The following is an 18,704-nucleotide window of genomic DNA, read 5'->3' as shown; positions in this document are numbered from 1 at the left end:
GACGACAGCAGATATAGTCTTTTTCTAGATGGGGTCGAGCAGTGGACAATGATAGTAAATGACAATAGTATTGGCCAACCAAACCAAGCCTATAGCTACTTAGTTGTGCCCTGCAGGGCAATGAAATAACGTGCACAAATCTTTTATAGAGTTAGTATTTGAGGAACAAAGTTGATTCGAGATCGAAAATGAGACATCTGGTTGCAATTTAATGAACCAGGCCCAGCTGCTACAGCCATCCAGTAACAGCTCTTTACCATTCTTATGCATACGTCCTTCAATTGTTATTTTATCATTAAGAGATGAAGTCAAAAACTTCAAAACTGATGATGAAATAAAAAGATGCTCTATTCTAGACATAACATTATTTTCTTCCTTAATGGTTGCAAAATCAAATAGCTTTACCAGATATTTAACAGTTAATTTCTTATTAGTTTTTATAACATAAGTTGGATAATCTGTACCATCATAATACTGAAGCTGCTATACATTAGGATTTATGTTGATTTCCATATCCTTTGTAGGGATATTCAAATTATTTTTTATTTCTCATTCACAAAGTATGAGTAGAACTGATAGCTCTCTTTATTCATTAAAGATAAAAATTCATAAAGCGATTTATAAAATAACTGTTACAGGAATGCCACTGAACTCAATCAAACGATCATTTTCATCAATTACAGTTATTCCTAAATCCTGCATAGTATTCAAAATCAGAATATGTACATAATAATGGGTCCATGAATTATTCATCCACCTAATTCAGCATTAGGCTTAAGTAAATCAATAGCATTAGTTTCTTGATAAAAATGATCAGAATGTTTCACAAACATTCCATCAGCTAGATCAAAATTTATGTTGATTAATTCGAATGGAATAAATTTAGCAACACCAATAGCTTCAATAGTTTGACTGCTAAATCTAAGCACACTTCCAATTGTTTTTTCATTAGCTTCAATCGTTTGACCGCTAAATCCTAGCACACTTCCAATACTATCTTTTATACCCATATAGAATTTACCACCACTCTCCATAATAATGCTATTTAAAATTTCTTCTACTTTAATGTGTATAATAGGCTTTTTTCAATGAATAAATGTGTCCAAATTTTTCAAACTGTATTTGCCATTGGAACATCTACTGTTTCTCCACACAATAAATTTATTATTTTTTCAGGTAATATATGGAGTTTGAAATGTTGTGTAAAACCAGCTAGTGCTTTCTCATACAGGTACAGTGAAAATGTTTTTGAGGACACATGTCTTACCACTCAGTTGAAATAGGTGACTCATTCAATATTAATAAAATTTTATTTAATTAAATTAAAGCATATTGGGGACCAAAAACAAGAATTCCAGAGAAGAAATCGAAAAATAAAAATAGTAAGCTATCACATGACTCTATTTGATGTCCTGTAATAGGTCCAAGTGGTTTTGGAATAAACAACATCAACGATTGTCAATTATATTCTAGTTGCAGGATGATTAAATTGGAATTAAATCACTTGTATGTTTAATCAAGAAGTTTAGATGAAACGAAATATCAAGAATTTATAAAAATGTGTAAGAAAGCTATCGATAAAAATAATGGGGAAATTATTACGTTTATTGCAAGCAGTGATGTAGTTATACCCCTAGATTAATGCCAAGACAATTCACTTATAGTATTCAATGATTTAATTCTTGAAAATCAAGATGTAGATAGAGAATATTTTGCTAGAGGAAGGAACAGATTGTTTTTATTTAGGTCAGATATATTAAAAAATACCAAAACAGTTACCAAGGAACAATTTTTTAAGAAACGTTACATAAGATGATATAAATTTAATCATTTCTACCATGAGTTTGTTAGTGATATTTTAAAATTTGATAATTTTAAAGGAATATGTAGTAAATGTTGAAATGATCAGTTTGTATTTTTTACAACAGCTATGACTAGGAAACCTAATGAAGAAAAATACAGATATCATATAAAAGATTTTGTTTTTATCCTTATTTAACGATCTTTTTAAAAGATGGTGATGCATACCTGTTAGATCATGAGGATGGTATTTTATCTTAACACAGAAATGAATTTAAAGAAGCTCTTTATTATCAAATATCAAAAATTAGAAAAATTGGTCAACATTGTATTGCTTTTTCATGGTTTAGTAGAGAAACTAATTGTGGACTAGATACATGCAGATACTATTTTTTGAGAAGTAGAAAAGTAGAATGAATTATCTTGTTGATTTTTAAGAATCCATACTAAAAAAATTTCATTGATGTTTTGTATCCTTAGTAAACTTTTCGAAATGCGATCCAAAGGTTGTTAAAAAAGCTGAATAGATAGAAAAAATTGAGGAAATGAAAGAAGGATTCAAAGTTTGGAAAAAACAACCAAGAGTCGAACATGGAAATTATAATAATTACTTTTCTGATAAATGTAAAAGCAGGAAGACCTACCTCGTTAATTTTTGTGAATCTATACATAAAAATTTCATTAATTTTTTACCCTTAGTAAACATTTTCAAAATACGACCCACATGATGTTGAAAAAGCTGAACAGAATAGAAAGAAATTGAGGAATTGAACGAAGGATTCAAATTTTGGAAAAACCGCAAAGAAGAGAATATGAAAAATGTAAGAAAGAAAATCACCCTGTTTTTGATGCAATCGAAAAAGCTAAAGAAGCAATTAAGGATTAGGCGATTATGTGTGGAAATCTATTAAAGAAAGCAGAGGCTGAAAAACAAAATGATTCTTATGCTCATCATCATTGAGAAGAATTTGGAGATATACCATGGATTAAGCCAGGGGTCTCCAAACTAAGGCCCCACGTTAGCTGGCCAGACATCCCCGGTATCTGGCCTGCCAAATATTTGAGGTGGTACCTATACTGCCAAAAATTGAGTTTCGAGGTCTATCGCTACCAATACACTGCGACATAGTCAGAGCTCTATCTTTACAAAGCGGAAGATCATGGTTAAACTTGTGGCTATCCACAATAAAAAGACAGACCTTTCTCTGTGCGATAGCGAAAAAAAAAGAACGGTTAACAGACTAGTTTGGCGAAAACATTTTAAGTAAAAAAATTCTTTGCATCTTATTTTACTCACATGTCTGGTGCAAGTCTTCGGCGACTAGCCTTTGTAGTCAATCATTATGGAGATGCTCCTTAAGCGAGGTTTCACTTTCTTTTGATTACGTTGTAAAATACATATAGCAAGTAAATCGTATTAAATATTTTTATTTAAAGGCAATTTAAAGAAAATACAATACCCAGTGTACATAATGATATTGGATATTTTAGTTCTAACTGATGTATAAAAATAACTGTAATTAACTTATATCTTGAAAACTCACAGTGTTAGAGTATTCATGAAAAGAAAATTAACATCTTAGTGATAATTAGTGACTTTTATGTAGCTGTAACTTTCCTTTCATCATTACCTCCTGTTGTGGATCAAGTTTACTGGTAGAGATAATCATCAGCAACTTCAAACGCTCATCACTTAATTTTGATCTGTAAATACTTTTCGCATGTTTCATTTTGGAGAAAGTTTTTACACACAGAGAAGTAGTGCCAAAAGGGGAAAAAAAACCACAGGAAAATTTATGTAAATTTGGAAACTATGTGGATGGAAGACACATAAAATTCCAGTAATGTTGACTTTGAATGTTTTTCTTTAAAAAAGTCACTACATTGCAAATCATTAATTTCAAACTGAAGTCCTGCAGGTAAAACTGCTATATCGACGTAAAAGGGATTTTGAACTGTCTTGACATTGTTTGAATTTGCATCAATATCTCAAAAACGTGATTCAAAATTAATTTTTAAAGCGCCCCAAGCTTGAATTGCGAAAGTTATGGGAAATGGAATCTCAGTTTGCTGACTGAATGTTTGGCATGTATTAAAATGTGTGAAACATACTTTGTTCAACTGAGATTGAAACAAAGCAATCTTTTGTCAAAAGGACTTAACATGCTTGTTTAAACCAGGCAGAAGCTAAAACTTCTGACACATCTAAATGTTTTCCATACAAAGACTGTTGGTGAATAATACTATGCACTACTAATGGTTTTGAGCAAAAACACTGTTATTTTTACCACACGTTTTGCCACCATCAGTTGTAATACATTTTAATTTCTTCCACTGAAAATTGCTTTTCTGAACTGCCCTTGCAACTTCTATAAAAGTGTCTTCACCAGAGGTCGTCCTGTGAATGCTATGAACGTCAAGGAGCTCTTCATACACTTCATAATTTTTGTCAATCCCTCGAATAAAAAGTAGTACTTGAGCAGAATCTGATACATCTGTTGACTCATCCACTGCCAACGAGAACAAGTCTAAGTCCTAATTTTTGTCACTCAGTAATGCTGATATATTTTGTGCAATGTCATCTATTCTTCGAGCCACAGTGTTTTCCAACAAACTTATGTTTTTAAATAAATTAACTTTTTCTGGACACATTTCTTCTGCTGTTGCAATAATGCAAAAAATGGTTCAAATGGCTCTGAGCACTATGCGACTTAACTTCTGAGGTCATCAGTCGCCTAGAACTTAGAACTAATTAAACCTAACTAACCTAAGGACATCACACACATCCATGCCCGAGGCAGGATTCGAACCTGCGACCGTAGTGGTCGCTCGGTTCCAGACTATAGCGCCTAGAACCGCACGGCCACTCCAGCCGGTGCAATAATGCAGTACTTAATTAATTCACCATTGGTGAATGGCTTACACTGTTTCACTATTAAATGAGCCACATGAAGACTAGCATGAGTTGCTGCATGTTGTTCAGCATTTACTTTCTTAAACAGCGACTGCTGGGTTTTTATTAACTTATTGTTGCGCCGCTTGAAATAACAACGCATTGACATACTTTGCCACTGTTACATCTTGCAGTAATAGTATTACTAACAATGATTTTGAGATTTCGTTAACTTTGCAGGACGCTTTTGTGAAGAATGTGCAGAGACATACTTTTTTGTCAGCGAAATTCGGCAGAATAAAATATGCCAGAATTTCGGCCAGGTAAGTCCACCAATCAAAATTATGTAAGTAAATAAAAATCGTAGTTCGTTTCAGTGCTAGCTATTCCCACCTTAGATTTTTGCAATTTCATCTTTCCTTTAGTCTTACATTACGGTGATCATGGAGTGCTAGGGTGCTTTAATCCCACTAGGTAGATCTTGGCCCATATGACTTTGTGGAGGAGTCAATGTGGCCCACGGACCCCTGGATTAAATAATATGATAGACCTTAAAGTGACTATACATTAAGTAAAACAGAAATACAATATTTGTTTCCAAAATATGGAGAAGAGATTAAAGACTGGGAAAAGGTAGCCCAAGCTCATTGTGCTATTAAAAACATAAAGGAGAGGGATGTTAGAAAAACAAATGTAAGTGCTAGAAAGCTAAAATACACTCCTGGAAATGGAAAAAAGAACACATTGACACCGGTGTGTCAGACCCACCATACTTGCTCCGGACACTGCGAGAGGGCTGTACAAGCAATGATCACACGCACGGCACAGCGGACACACCAGGAACCGCGGTGTTGGCCGTCGAATGGCGCTAGCTGGGCAGCATTTGTGCACCGCTACCGTCAGTGTCAGCCAGTTTGCCGTGGCATACGGAGCTCCATCGCAGTCTTTAACACTGGTAGCATGCCGCGACAGCGTGGACATGAACCGTATGTGCAGTTGACGGACTTTGAGCGAGGGCGTATAGTGGGCATGCGGGAGGCCGGGTGGACGTACCGCCGAATTGCTCAACACGTGGGGCGTGAGGTCTCCACAGTACATCGATGTTGTCGCCAGTGGTCGGCGGAAGGTGCACGTGCCCGTCGACCTGGGACCGGACCGCAGCGACGCACGGATGCACGCCAAGACCGTAGGATCCTACGCAGTGCTGTAGGGGACCGCACCGCCACTTCCCAGCAAATTAGGGACGCTGTTGCTCCTGGGGTATCGGCGAGGACCATTCGCAACCGTCTCCATGAAGCTGGACTACGGTCCCGCACACCGTTAGGCCGTCTTCCGCTCACGCCCCAACATCGTGCAGCCCGCCTCCAGTGGTGTCGCGACAGGCGTGAATGGAGGGACGAATGGAGACGTGTCGTCTTCAGCGATGAGAGTCGCTTCTACCTTGGTGCCAATGATGGTCGTATGCGTGTTTGGCGCCGTGCAGGTGAGCGCCACAATCAGGACTGCATACGACCGAGGCACACAGGGCCAACACCCGGCATCATGGTGTGGGGAGCGATCTCCTACACTGGCCGTATACCACTGGTGATCGTCGAGGGGACACTGAATAGTGCACGGTACATCCAAACCGTCATCGAACCCATCGTTCTACCATTCCTAGACCGGCAAGGGAACTTGCTGTTCCAACAGGACAATGCACGTCCGCATGTATCCCGTGCCACCCAACGTGCTCTAGAAGGTGTAAGTCAACTACCCTGGCCAGCAAGATCTCCGGATCTGTCCCCCATTGAGCATGTTTGGGACTGGATGAAGCGTCGTCTCACGCGGTCTGCACGTCCAGCACGAACGCTGGTCCAACTGAGGCGCCAGGTGGAAATGGCATGGCAAGCCGTTCCACAGGACTACATCCAGCATCTCTACGATCGTCTCCATGGGAGAATAGCAGCCTGCATTGCTGCGAAAGGTGGATATACACTGTACTAGTGCCGACATTGTGCATGCTCTGTTGCCTGTGTCTATGTGCCTGTGGTTCTGTCAGTGTGATCATGTGATGTATCTGACCCCAGGAATGTGTCAATAAAGTTTCCCCTTCGTGGGACAATGAATTCACGGTGTTCTTATTTCAATTTCCAGGAGTGTATATCAACTAAAGTTAAGATCAAATTTTTTAATTAAAGCCTTTTGACACTTTTTAATGTGTTAGTAAATTACCAGTAAAATTTAATGGAGATAAATTAACAATTGGTGATAGGACATATGAAGGTAATGAATCTGCTAACTAAAAAACATTACAGTAACTATTAGGTGTACGAAATTTGATGGTGCTGATGTACCAAATTATGCAAATACTTTGTATGATTGAGGAGCATTTTTTATCCTGGAAAGAATCCATATAAAATCAAATCAAATAAAGGCATAGAAATTAATGAATTAATAAGAGAAACTGTTGTTAGACTTCCAAAAATTAAGATAATTACAATTAAACGCAGGTTCTTCAGAAGAAGATGAGAAGTAGGTAAGGCTTAGTAAAAAATATATAGAGAATAACCAATTAAATATATTTGGATGAATGATGTTAGAGTTTTAATCGATAGATTATCAGTGATTCATGGAGAATAACTGGCAGAAATGATAATGATTGTAATGAAAAAGTTAGAAATAAATATATGTTAACAAATAAATTTAGTGATTTTCGTTATCAACAATCCAAAAGGAATACCATATCTGATTAGATTTTTAGATAACTATCCACAATCATTTTGGAGACATGAAGACTAAGGAACAGCCAAGGAACAAGCTTAGAACAAAGATTAACTAGAGGTGATCAAGGAAGAAATCCACTGGGTGAAGCTAGCAAAAAATATGATATCGCATAGAGAGATAATAAAAATGTAGAAAAAAGACATGAAGCAGATAAAGAACTTCAACTAGCTGCAAAAGAAAGAATGCATGCTTTTGAATATCAACTGGAGAAAAATTAGCTGTAATAGCATTTATAGGAATAATGAATGGAAGGAAAACATTGTGTACCAGTCTTGATATTGATGATAATGTTTTGGGACAGCAAAAAATTTAATCATTTTGTCTATATAAATGAATAACTTCAACCTTGATTATGCTTTGTTACCTACGGGCAAAACAAAACCTATCAAAATTAAACTAAATAATGATCAGCTATAAAGTAATGGTAATTTTTAACTGATGTAGAAAAGACAAAGGGAGATAAGAAGATGGATGGAAATTTGCTTATAATAATACTGTTACCTGTTATGAAAGAAATTATCGAACATCTAACAAAAAAGATAGAAGTTATGGATTAACAATATATAAAGGGAGATTTTTTCCAATAATTTTGGTGGAATTACCATATTTAGATAATCTTTGTTCATTACCAGGTGGAGCGGCAGGCATTGCAAAACCAGTAATGGATAAAAAACAGGTGATAAAGAATTAGAAGAGCAAAAAAGACAATTTAGCAATGTAGAAAAACGCTGGCGATGGAATAAAAAATGGCAAAATTTTGATATAAATCCTGAGTAAGTAATTTTAATAGAGAAAATCTTTTTAAACCATTAAAAATCAAATACTTACATGTTGTTTTTATTTCTGATGAATTACATAATCATCCTAGAGAATGTGAATCTAGAATAATTAATTTAGATATATCTGATCATATTAGCTCTAATATGGTCTTTTATTACAATAATAAAGATAAAAAATTGAGTTTGATTCTATTTGAAGAAATTTTCCTAAAGTTGTCGTTAAATATATTGTGTTGTACTATGACAGACAAACAATACAAAACTTTAATGAAGTAATTTGTGGCCTGTTGTGGATATTTGTTTTAAAATTGATGTTAGATACACATAACTTTAATGGAATCTTGCATATAGTAAATGGACATATTTGTAAATAACGGAAATAAGCAAAACACTAGAAATATAAAATCTGAGAGCTAGAAAAAAATGAAATATATACAAAAATAGAAAATTTTACTAAACTTTTCATAAATAATTGCCTAACTCCTTTAAAGTAACTAAAGGATACCTTGATTTTAAAGGTTATAACACTATCATTGCACCATTTTGCAATGTTAGCATATTGTTAATACCCAAGTTTGGTATTTGAATACAGTATAATGTTACCCTCTGGGAGGATTTTTACTGATTTAACCGTGAATTGCCCAAAGGATTTTTGCTTATTGGACATGAAATTAAAGTTACGTAAAAAACACACAAAGTGTTGGATCCAATTTAGATAATATTTTTAACTAATCAAATTTATTCAAAAGAAAAGGAATACGGTCGTCGGCCTAATTAGGCATAGAAATGTGAAACATTTCTTCCAAAGAAAAAGTAAATAGTTTTGGTGGAAAAATACCCCCTATACTCCTTTCTTAAGGAAGTACAATGAATCCTATCACAAGCAGAAAAATGTTATAGTGGATAAAAGCCGTTACTGAGAGATATTCAAGTTCTCACAAACAAAAATGACATTTTAACAGTCATCAACAATAAATACTCTGCCAAACCTGAATTATTTCATCATCACAGCCATTGCAATTTATTACTAAACTAGAAATGGACATGGGCCTAGTCTTATTTGATCAGATATTTTCTACACAGCACAAATTTAATTAAAACTCACTTGCATTAACATTCACACATTCATTAGTAAGCAATGTCGTAACTGATATTGTGAATAATGGTACTCATTGTAGCTTTACCTTCAGTAATAAAAACAGTAAGTAGGAGGCTCCCAATCTGATATTACACTTTTTATCACACAATATGCACAAAACTCAACATAAACTTTAAAAGCAGTTGGTATATTCATTAGTCACGATAGTAAACAATTCAAGTTAGGTACATGAATTTAACATGAGTTACCTTATATTTGCACATGCTAAATGTCCTGATCCTGTGTACATATACGTTGTGAAAAATTGGTAGGATGGCTAAACTTTGATGAAGACTTCAGTTATGATGATGACTAATTATATCATTAATCGCTCTTGTGTGTTATCATTTAAATTATTGAAATAATTGTGCCACCAAACGATTCTTAAACTACTTTTCATTCTTTGGAGAAAATTTACCAAATTAGGATTACAATTAAATCTAAATATTTTTTCATGATTTGGATGTCTGTCTTCTATTCTATAAATAGCTTTTGTAAATTTTTTGTGGTACTTTAATCACATAATAATTAAATTGTAAGATTTCACCAAATAATTCTATAAGAATAGAAGTTGTCTTACATTCTGATAGAGTGTTTGAGAAACAAAATGAAACAATAATATACCTAGTTCTCTGTTTTTTTCTTGTATTATTCCTACAGCATTATCAACTATTCGATTTATATTTTCTATATGTTCATTCTTAATTTTGTTTACATTTCCCAAGTGAGTTATTTGGACTCAATACATTGCTTTAATGTTATATTCTCATCGTTTACTAATTGATGGTAAAACTTCTCCATAAATCCAATCTAGGGAATCTGCTAATCTCAAGAATGTATGGACTTTATAAAAACATTAATGAATATAGACCAGGTTCATTGATAAAATGTCTGTCTGTATGAAAGAGTAACGAATTGTTACCCTTCAAATCCTGATACTTTCCCCCATATTTTTCTCTAACATGATCTGATATTGTCTTTCTTGTGTTTGTAAATTCTAAATGCTTAGCCACATCTTTTGCTTTAAACCATGGATTATTCTTTTCGTCAATAATTACAAATGCTTTTTTTCTGTTAAATGACAGCTTATTGAAGAGATCTGTGACTGAGAACATTTAATAAAAATAGTTCTTATTAAATTTTATATTTTTACTAATAAAATGTTTATAATATATAAAGGCTATATAAATGTAGGTACTTCTACTATTGTTTTTTTCGAAATAGTGTTCGGAGACAATAGGAGCAAAGCAATAAAATATTTAAATGGTTATGGTTGCTTATATATTCAGGATGACAGAAATTTCTCAAGTGTTATTCTATTTAGAGAAACATTAATGATATTTCAGGACACACATGGTTTTGAAAAAAATGATGAATTAGGTGAAGAAACTTTAAATTTTTTGAGTAAACCTAGATGTGCAGTAAAAGATATGAATACTGGCTATAGAGCTACTATGTCTAAATGGAATAAGAAAAATATTAAATGGTATTACAAAGGTCAACTAAAAAGATATTACAAGTAACAAAGGCTGCATTTCATTTATTGCAAAAATATATGGACATTTAGTTGCCTTACGATAACAATAATCAAGATTTGTAAATTATAGATTGCAATGAATAGTCGTCCTTTTTAAACTTTATTGTGCAGGTTTCGACTAGAAGCTAGACATTCTCAATGCACTATTTTTTTTGCTCATTCAGTGAACTGTGGGTGAAGCCTGACAAACAAAAAAAATAATAGTGCATTGAGAATGGCTATCTTCTAGCCAAAATCTAGATCTGCACAATAAAATTTAAAAAAGACGGCTGATCGCTCCAATCTATAATTTACAAATCAGTATAACAGCAGCTGAGTGCAACAGCTTTCTGAATGGAAGGTAATCTGATGAAAAATCCAAATATTTTAAAATACATAAATAGTTATGAAATATATGATCACAATTGTCCACAGCATCTAAATGGAAATGATAATATGTAGAGTCATGCATTTTTTCCAAACATTAATAATGATCCAATGGAAATACATATGGATGATGAATAGTTGTGGTACTTGGAGATGGATGAGAATGCACCAAAAGATAAAACATATCTTTTTGAAGTTTTGGTTCATGAAACTGGTCACACATTAGGTTTAGAACACATGGATGGTCACTGAGCAATAATGTATCCATACTATAATGATTCATGTTAACAATTATCTAAGACAGATATTGATGCTGTTCAAAGCTTGTAGGGTAAACATATATCGAGAACAACACATCCATCTATACAGCAAAGAACTTCAGTTTTTTCATCTAAACTAATTGAAACTTAATATCAAAGTAAGGAGTTCGACGACTGCTTACTTGGGACTGGAATTTTGTGTAGTTCTTATCAAATGTGGGGGTGGATAGGTAACGAATAAAATCACAGCCAATAACTAGTTGGTTAACATTTTTAACACAAGAGCTACAAAAAACAGAAGGCTTGGTAGTGAAATTGTTTTATTCGTTGACAATGTGATGTATATGACAAATTATTGTCCATTGCAATTAATACCAGGATATCCTAAGCCTTAAAGTAGTAAAGGAGTTTTGCTATTTGGGGAACAAAGTAACTGATGATGGTCGAATTAGAGAGGATATAAAATGTAGACTGGCAATGGCAAGGAAAGCGTTTCTGATGAAGAGAAATTTGTTAACATCGAGTATAGATTTAAGTGTCAGGGAGTCGTTTCTAAAAGTATTTGTATGGAGTGTAAACGCGTATGGAAGTGAAACATGGACGATAAATAGTTTGGACAAGAAGAGAATAGAAGCTTTCGAAATGTGGTGCTACAGAAGAATGCTGAAGATTAGATGGGTAGATCACATAACTCATGAGGAGGTATTGAATAGGATTTGGGAGAAGAGGAGTTTGTGGCACAACTTGACTAGAAGAAGGGATCGGTTGGTAGGACATGTTCTGAGGCATCAAGGGATCACCAATTTAGTATTGGAGGGCTGCATGGAGAGTAAAAATCGTAGAGGGAGACCAAGAGATGAATACACTAAGCAGATTCAGAAGGATGTAGCCTGCAGTATGTACTGGGAGATGAAGAAGCTTGCACAGGATAGAGTAGCATGGAGAGCTGCATCAAACCAGTCTCAAGACTGAAGACCATAACAACAACAACGTCCTAAGCCAATATCCAGTATGGAATTATGAAATTACATCAAGACTTTTAATTAAATGGTGTAGTAAATCAATGTACAGGAGAATCAGTCCCATTCTATACTGCAATTTTCTATATAGTGACAGATGAATGCACTTTTAACTATAAAAGAAGAGGTGTTATAAAGAGGGGGTTTCACGGAGTGCCTGCTGAAATAAATTGTGTGTTTAGGCACGTTAATGGATTGTTGTATTTCCTCAAGGATAGTACTTTCTGTGAAAATAATGAAATCACAAAAAAATAGTTACAGCTGATTTATCTTTATTTGGCGTTGATTGCAATATAGCATCAACATTAATTCATGAGGTAATAATATAAAACATTGCATAAACTAGAAAATTTTACTTTTTTGTAATAAAATTTTTTTCTGTCTAATTGGAAACCAACAAGCAACAGCTAAAACAATCTTTGGGGTGGATGCACTCCAAAGCCAGCGATGATGTCGCCTTGTTCAATCTAAACTGTGTAAATATTCGAAACTGAGGAATTTTACTTCACTGGAATGTACAAAAGATAGTTATTGAACAATGTGAAGACAATGTATAAATGAATATCATATAAGAGTATGCAGTAGTAAACGAACGTCTTGCGTGTGTGGTAAAATTTTTTTTGTATAATATAAAAACGAATTCTGAGTGAAGAACATTCAAATATATTGTTGACAATGAAAAATAATGAACAACAGACTGAGATAGATAACACACTAAAATGTGTTATTTGTTAAGACATTAAAGGAATAAAATGTTTTCACTGATATCTGTCGTGTAAAGATGAACATACCAGTAGATGTAAGAAATGTACTTGAGAAAATGTCACAAAGACGAAACTTGGCTGAGAGTTTTTTTTAAATTCCGTAATAAATATTTTTATATTAAGTAAGAGAGTAAAATGGAACAATTAACGATTCCCCAAATTCATGATTATTGTACAAGAAATAGTATAATTAATTACAATTAAGAAAATATGAATTGATTAATTCAATTCTATCACATAATTTGCCTATTCTTGCAAGGATTGTCAATAATATGAGAGTGGCTGAACTCAAAACTAGAGCTATAAATCTTCATACTAGAGGCTACTGTAAATTAAAGAAATCAGAGTTAATTAATTCAATTATTTTACACAATTTTCGATTTCATCAAGAATCATTTCAGAAGCTTAAAACAACATAACATAATGTACCTAATGTACATTATTTTTAAAGATTTGACGATGATGATGATTTTGAAAAACTCCACCAAGACAGAAAACTAGTGAGACTTGATCAAATTTAACCATTGAGCAGTAAATTGTTTGAGCAATAAAAACAGAATAAAGTATTGAAAAACGATTTATTCGAGATTACAGAAATAAAATCTAAATTTAACGAAAATTTTAAAGCTTGTTCCATTGACTACAAAATTGTCCACTTTGATGCTGATATTAGTAAACTCGATACCGTTAGTGAGAAAAGAGGTTATATAACAAAAGCACATAATTATTTGGTAGAAGTAGCTAAAAAGAGAACTAATTTTGGTAAAGGAGTTACGCTGGATTTAAGAACAGCATATCCCAAAATATTTTATCCAATTCCTATAGGATATAAAACATCAAAGAATCTGTTGAAGTTTTGGGCAATGAAATCAGTGATACATTAACATCTCATTTGTCTATTCATATAACAAATACTATATTTAACATTCAAATGTTAGCAATTCCAAGAGGTAGCAAACATAGTAAAATAATAAATGAGGCATTACTGAAAATTGTAAGAGTGGTAACTTGTGTTGTCTTAGAGGAATAACAGTTGCATTAACGCATCAGACATATAATATCTTAGGCAAAGAACTAACTACTGGTGAAATTAAGAGAATAAGAGGAGATGAATGTCATTTACAAAAAAAAATTAACTGGATATTATGTAAAAAACTAGACGTTTTCAACGAAAAAGGATTTACTCTAGACGATATTAAAAAATTGAGGAAGTACTGTATATTAAAATAAATGTTGTATATGCTGAAAATTTCAATTCAGTTATCTACCATGGTACTGAGAAAGCTATAAAAAATATTTTGATGCATGTATGTCAGCATTCTTAGGATCATCATATTTCTGTGATAAATGTAACAAAATATATAACAAGAAGAACGATCACAAATTCAAAACAAAAAGAAAAATATGTGTATTATATAAGGGTACAGAACACAACATTGCAGAAAATAAAATATAGTGTGAAAAATGTAATACATACTATTGTAATGAAGAACGCTATAAAAAACAGTAAGATGTTTGTGATATAGCTTATAAATATGAAAAATTTAAAAGGATTTGTTTCAGAACAGAAGTACATAACTGCAGCTTTCAAAGAGATAGAAACTGTGATCAAGAAGTAGAAATTAATAATCATAAATGTTACAAACAATACAAAATACAAAAAGGTGGTGAATTTAAAAGAGAATTTAGTGAAGAGTGTATTGTCAAAGGTTGTGAAAAATGGAGAAAAATGGTTGTTATCTTTATATTAAAAATATTATATTTCTCAATGTTCGAAATGCAATAGTATAGTTACAGAAAACAGTTTCATTATGAAGCTCAGCAAGAAACAGGAACATATATTGCAAACCTCATAATAGTTCACAATTTCAATGGTACTGCTGTTTACAAATTTAAAACAAGTGAACTCATTATGCTAAAGGATATGATTCACAATTTATTTTGAGATACTGTGCTGAAAATACAATTAAGCCATACACTATCCACACAGGAACTTAATTAATGTTATTGGAGATAAAAGATTCATATAAAATTATAAATAACAGTAGTTTATTACAAGGATCACTGTTTCCTTTATGTGTAAAAATGAGCAGAAGAAAGAATAAATAAATATAATTAGAATGATAATGAAAGACATTTTATTGGAACTTGAACACCTGATGAAGTAGATGAAGCTTTAGAAAAAGGATAAGAAATTTTAGATATCTACAATATGTGGAATTTTAGAATTTAAAGCAGTATTATGTTTAAAAGTTACATAAAAGAATTTATGAAAATAAAATTACAAACTAATAAACATGATTTTGAAACTAATTAGATGTATGTAAAATGTGCAAAAGAAAAAAATAAATATTGACTAAGATCCTGGTAAGATAAAAGAAAATCCAGGAAAAAGAGCTGTTGCTAATAGTTGTCTAAATTCATTTTTGGGCAAAATTTGGAGAACGACAAAAAAACTGAGTATGTGACAAATTTACAACAATTTTTGAGATACTATAGCTTATTCTATTAGATAACATAGATATAAATTTTACCAATAAGAATATAGTTCAGATGAAGTACAATTTGAAGGAGTCTTATGTGGAAAATAACACAGCTACAAATATTTCAATAGGAGCATTGTCCACATCAAATGTAAGACTCATAATATATGATATGTTAGATAAGCTAGGAAAAGCTGTTATATATTTTAATACAAACAGTCTAGTATGTATTGATAGAGGTGAAAATACTGTGGAAACGCACTGTATGCTGAAGTGAATGGACAGCTGAATTAGTAAATAACTTGATTACAGATTGGTGTAAGCTGGACTTAAAAGTTACTATTATGAGAAAAATGATAAAAATACAGAAATAAAAATATAGGAATTGACTTTAAATTATAAAAATATTCAAAAGCTAAATGGTGAATCTATGATAAGATTGAGGACTAATGGAAAAAAGATACAATTAGAGTAGAAGCAGGTAAGTAGACATGTAAATGCTAAAAATATAAACAACAAGCAAGTTAAGAAAGAATTCTCATTTCAGTATATTAAAAGAATAGTTCTAGAAAAGTGTGATACAATATCACACGGATTTCAAATTTTATTAATGTCTCTTTATTCTATATAAATGGAAGTTTTACTGAAGAATCTCAACAATACTAGTAATACTAACTTGTTCAAAAAATTGTGACCTACAAGCAAATTTTTTATATAACATTACTGGCTGTTGATATTTGAATGCTAGATATGAAGAAAAAATATATTTTGAACTCAATAAAGAATTTAAAATTATTTTTCCAGACTGATGTTTGAAATTAATCAGTGGTTAGAGTTCTCAGTTTTTTGAAGGAGGGAATATTAAAATGAGATATAATGGAATGAAAAAATTTAAAAGTAATACTAGCGAATTTCAAATTTTGTTACTATTTTTTCATGGTAATCTCATAGGGTATGACCATATCCCACTGAATTAAATACATCAAAAAATTGTTTCAAAAATTAGTTTTATTGTGCTCAAAATACCCATTAGTTGCAACTAAAATTTTATTTCATTCTAGGAATGAAAAAGCTTTCCTAATTTTTTAAATTATTTCTAGTGTGCTCAAAATTCTCATTATTTTCAATGCAGTATGTATTAATGGTGATATATATAATATGTAAAGATGTTTTTGCCATAAAAACACGTGTAATGGACTCACTGTATGTACTTATGACTCATAACATTAGTGATTGCAGCGAAAATAGGTTAGCTTCAATGTTAGCAGATAATGAAATTGTCAAAACTTTCTTCCTAAGAACCCTTGAAGTGACGTGACAATGTATGACTGTCTGTTGTTGGCTTGTGTGAATGACGCCATTTGAAACACATTGTGGAATGTTTTGACATACGTGGCGTGACATGACGTGACGAGTAGTGTGAACGGGTCTTAAAAGGTTATTTAATTAAATATATTCATGAATTTTTTTTCTTTTGTTTATTACTGTGTAGTTGTCAGCCCTGTTCCGTTATTGTAAAATCTAAATCATTTTTCATTCTCAGATATCTGGTCTCAGTTATGGAGCAACACCACAGTCTAACATAACAGTCGTAACATTCTGTTATTAACGTTTACATTGATTTGTAACATAATTGTTACAATAAGGATTGCATGTAGTTCCATAAACATGTAGGGAAACTTGTTTATGATTCTCTTGTAACATACAGACATTTACCGAATAATGTCGTTCTCCTTGAATAACAAAAAATTGGTAGTAAACACCTTGAAGACCTGACCTTTTGCAGTAAGACGTCGTATATCTACCCAAGAAAGCAGAGTTTTGTTCGCTACAATTTCAGCCAAATCAATGAATGTGGAACATAGAAAACCTGTATGGAATATAATAGCTACATTATTTAACGAACCAAATAAGTCACCACAACTGCAGGTTAAGTTGAAACCACACAGACGTGATAATAAATCGTCAAAAGCAATAAAACAGTGTCCAAACACAAAAGAAACCAATTCAAATATTGTTACTAAATCTGAACTACAAATAGCAAGAGTTGTCAACACATACGTTTCTGAAGGAAAAGTAATTACATTTACAGAAACAGCTGTGTATTAGGAAGTCGAGTGAAGTCTAAGAATGGGTTAACTATTGGACTTCATAAAATAATTGTATGTGGAAAGAAAAGTGCCTTTGATAATAGCAACAGACGACAACAGAAACATGTGCTTCTCATGCATAAAATATGTATTTATATTCCCTTGCTTCCTGTGGAATAAGCTCCAAACATAGACATATTGGGAAGTATTTTTTCATGAACATATTATTGAATTCGGCTATTTTTGAATGTATTTTACGGCATTTCATGTTTCTTGGTGATGTAATAACGCATGAAACGCAAAAATATAACAACTATTTCGTTAAGTAAGTAGAACATAATTAAAAACAAACATTATCCTTACGACGCATGTGACAATCTGCTTTCTCACCACTTGGAGAGCTGGTTTCGCTCCAGCTGTGGCACCACGCAACGGAAGAAAATATCCAAGTCGTCATGGAACATTTGTAGTGTGTAAGGAAAACAAAGCACAAAAATAAAAGTATACATGAAGAAGACACAAAAAAATAATATACTGTACTATATCTAACACGACTGAGCGCAGGGAAAATGGAGTCCCCCCCCTTTTTTTCCTTTATTGTAATTTTAAACACCTATACAGGCGGGCTGTCAGCAGCATAGTACGCTGCTCTTCAGCCTTAAGTGGAACAATAAACAGGACAGAGAGGTGATACATACAATACAAAAAACGGCGGGCAAAAAATGGAGATACAAAAAAAAACAATAAACAAGAAGCCGTTCAAGTTGGATGAAAAAAAACACTAACACTTGGAGACACGGCGCACAAAACAC

The sequence above is a fragment of the Schistocerca serialis genome, chromosome 4 (assembly GCF_023864345.2).
Source record: "Schistocerca serialis cubense isolate TAMUIC-IGC-003099 chromosome 4, iqSchSeri2.2, whole genome shotgun sequence".
Taxonomy (NCBI): Eukaryota; Metazoa; Arthropoda; class Insecta; order Orthoptera; family Acrididae; genus Schistocerca; species Schistocerca serialis.
The sequence above is the reverse complement of the archived record's forward strand: the minus strand, read 5'-3'. Positions refer to the sequence as shown.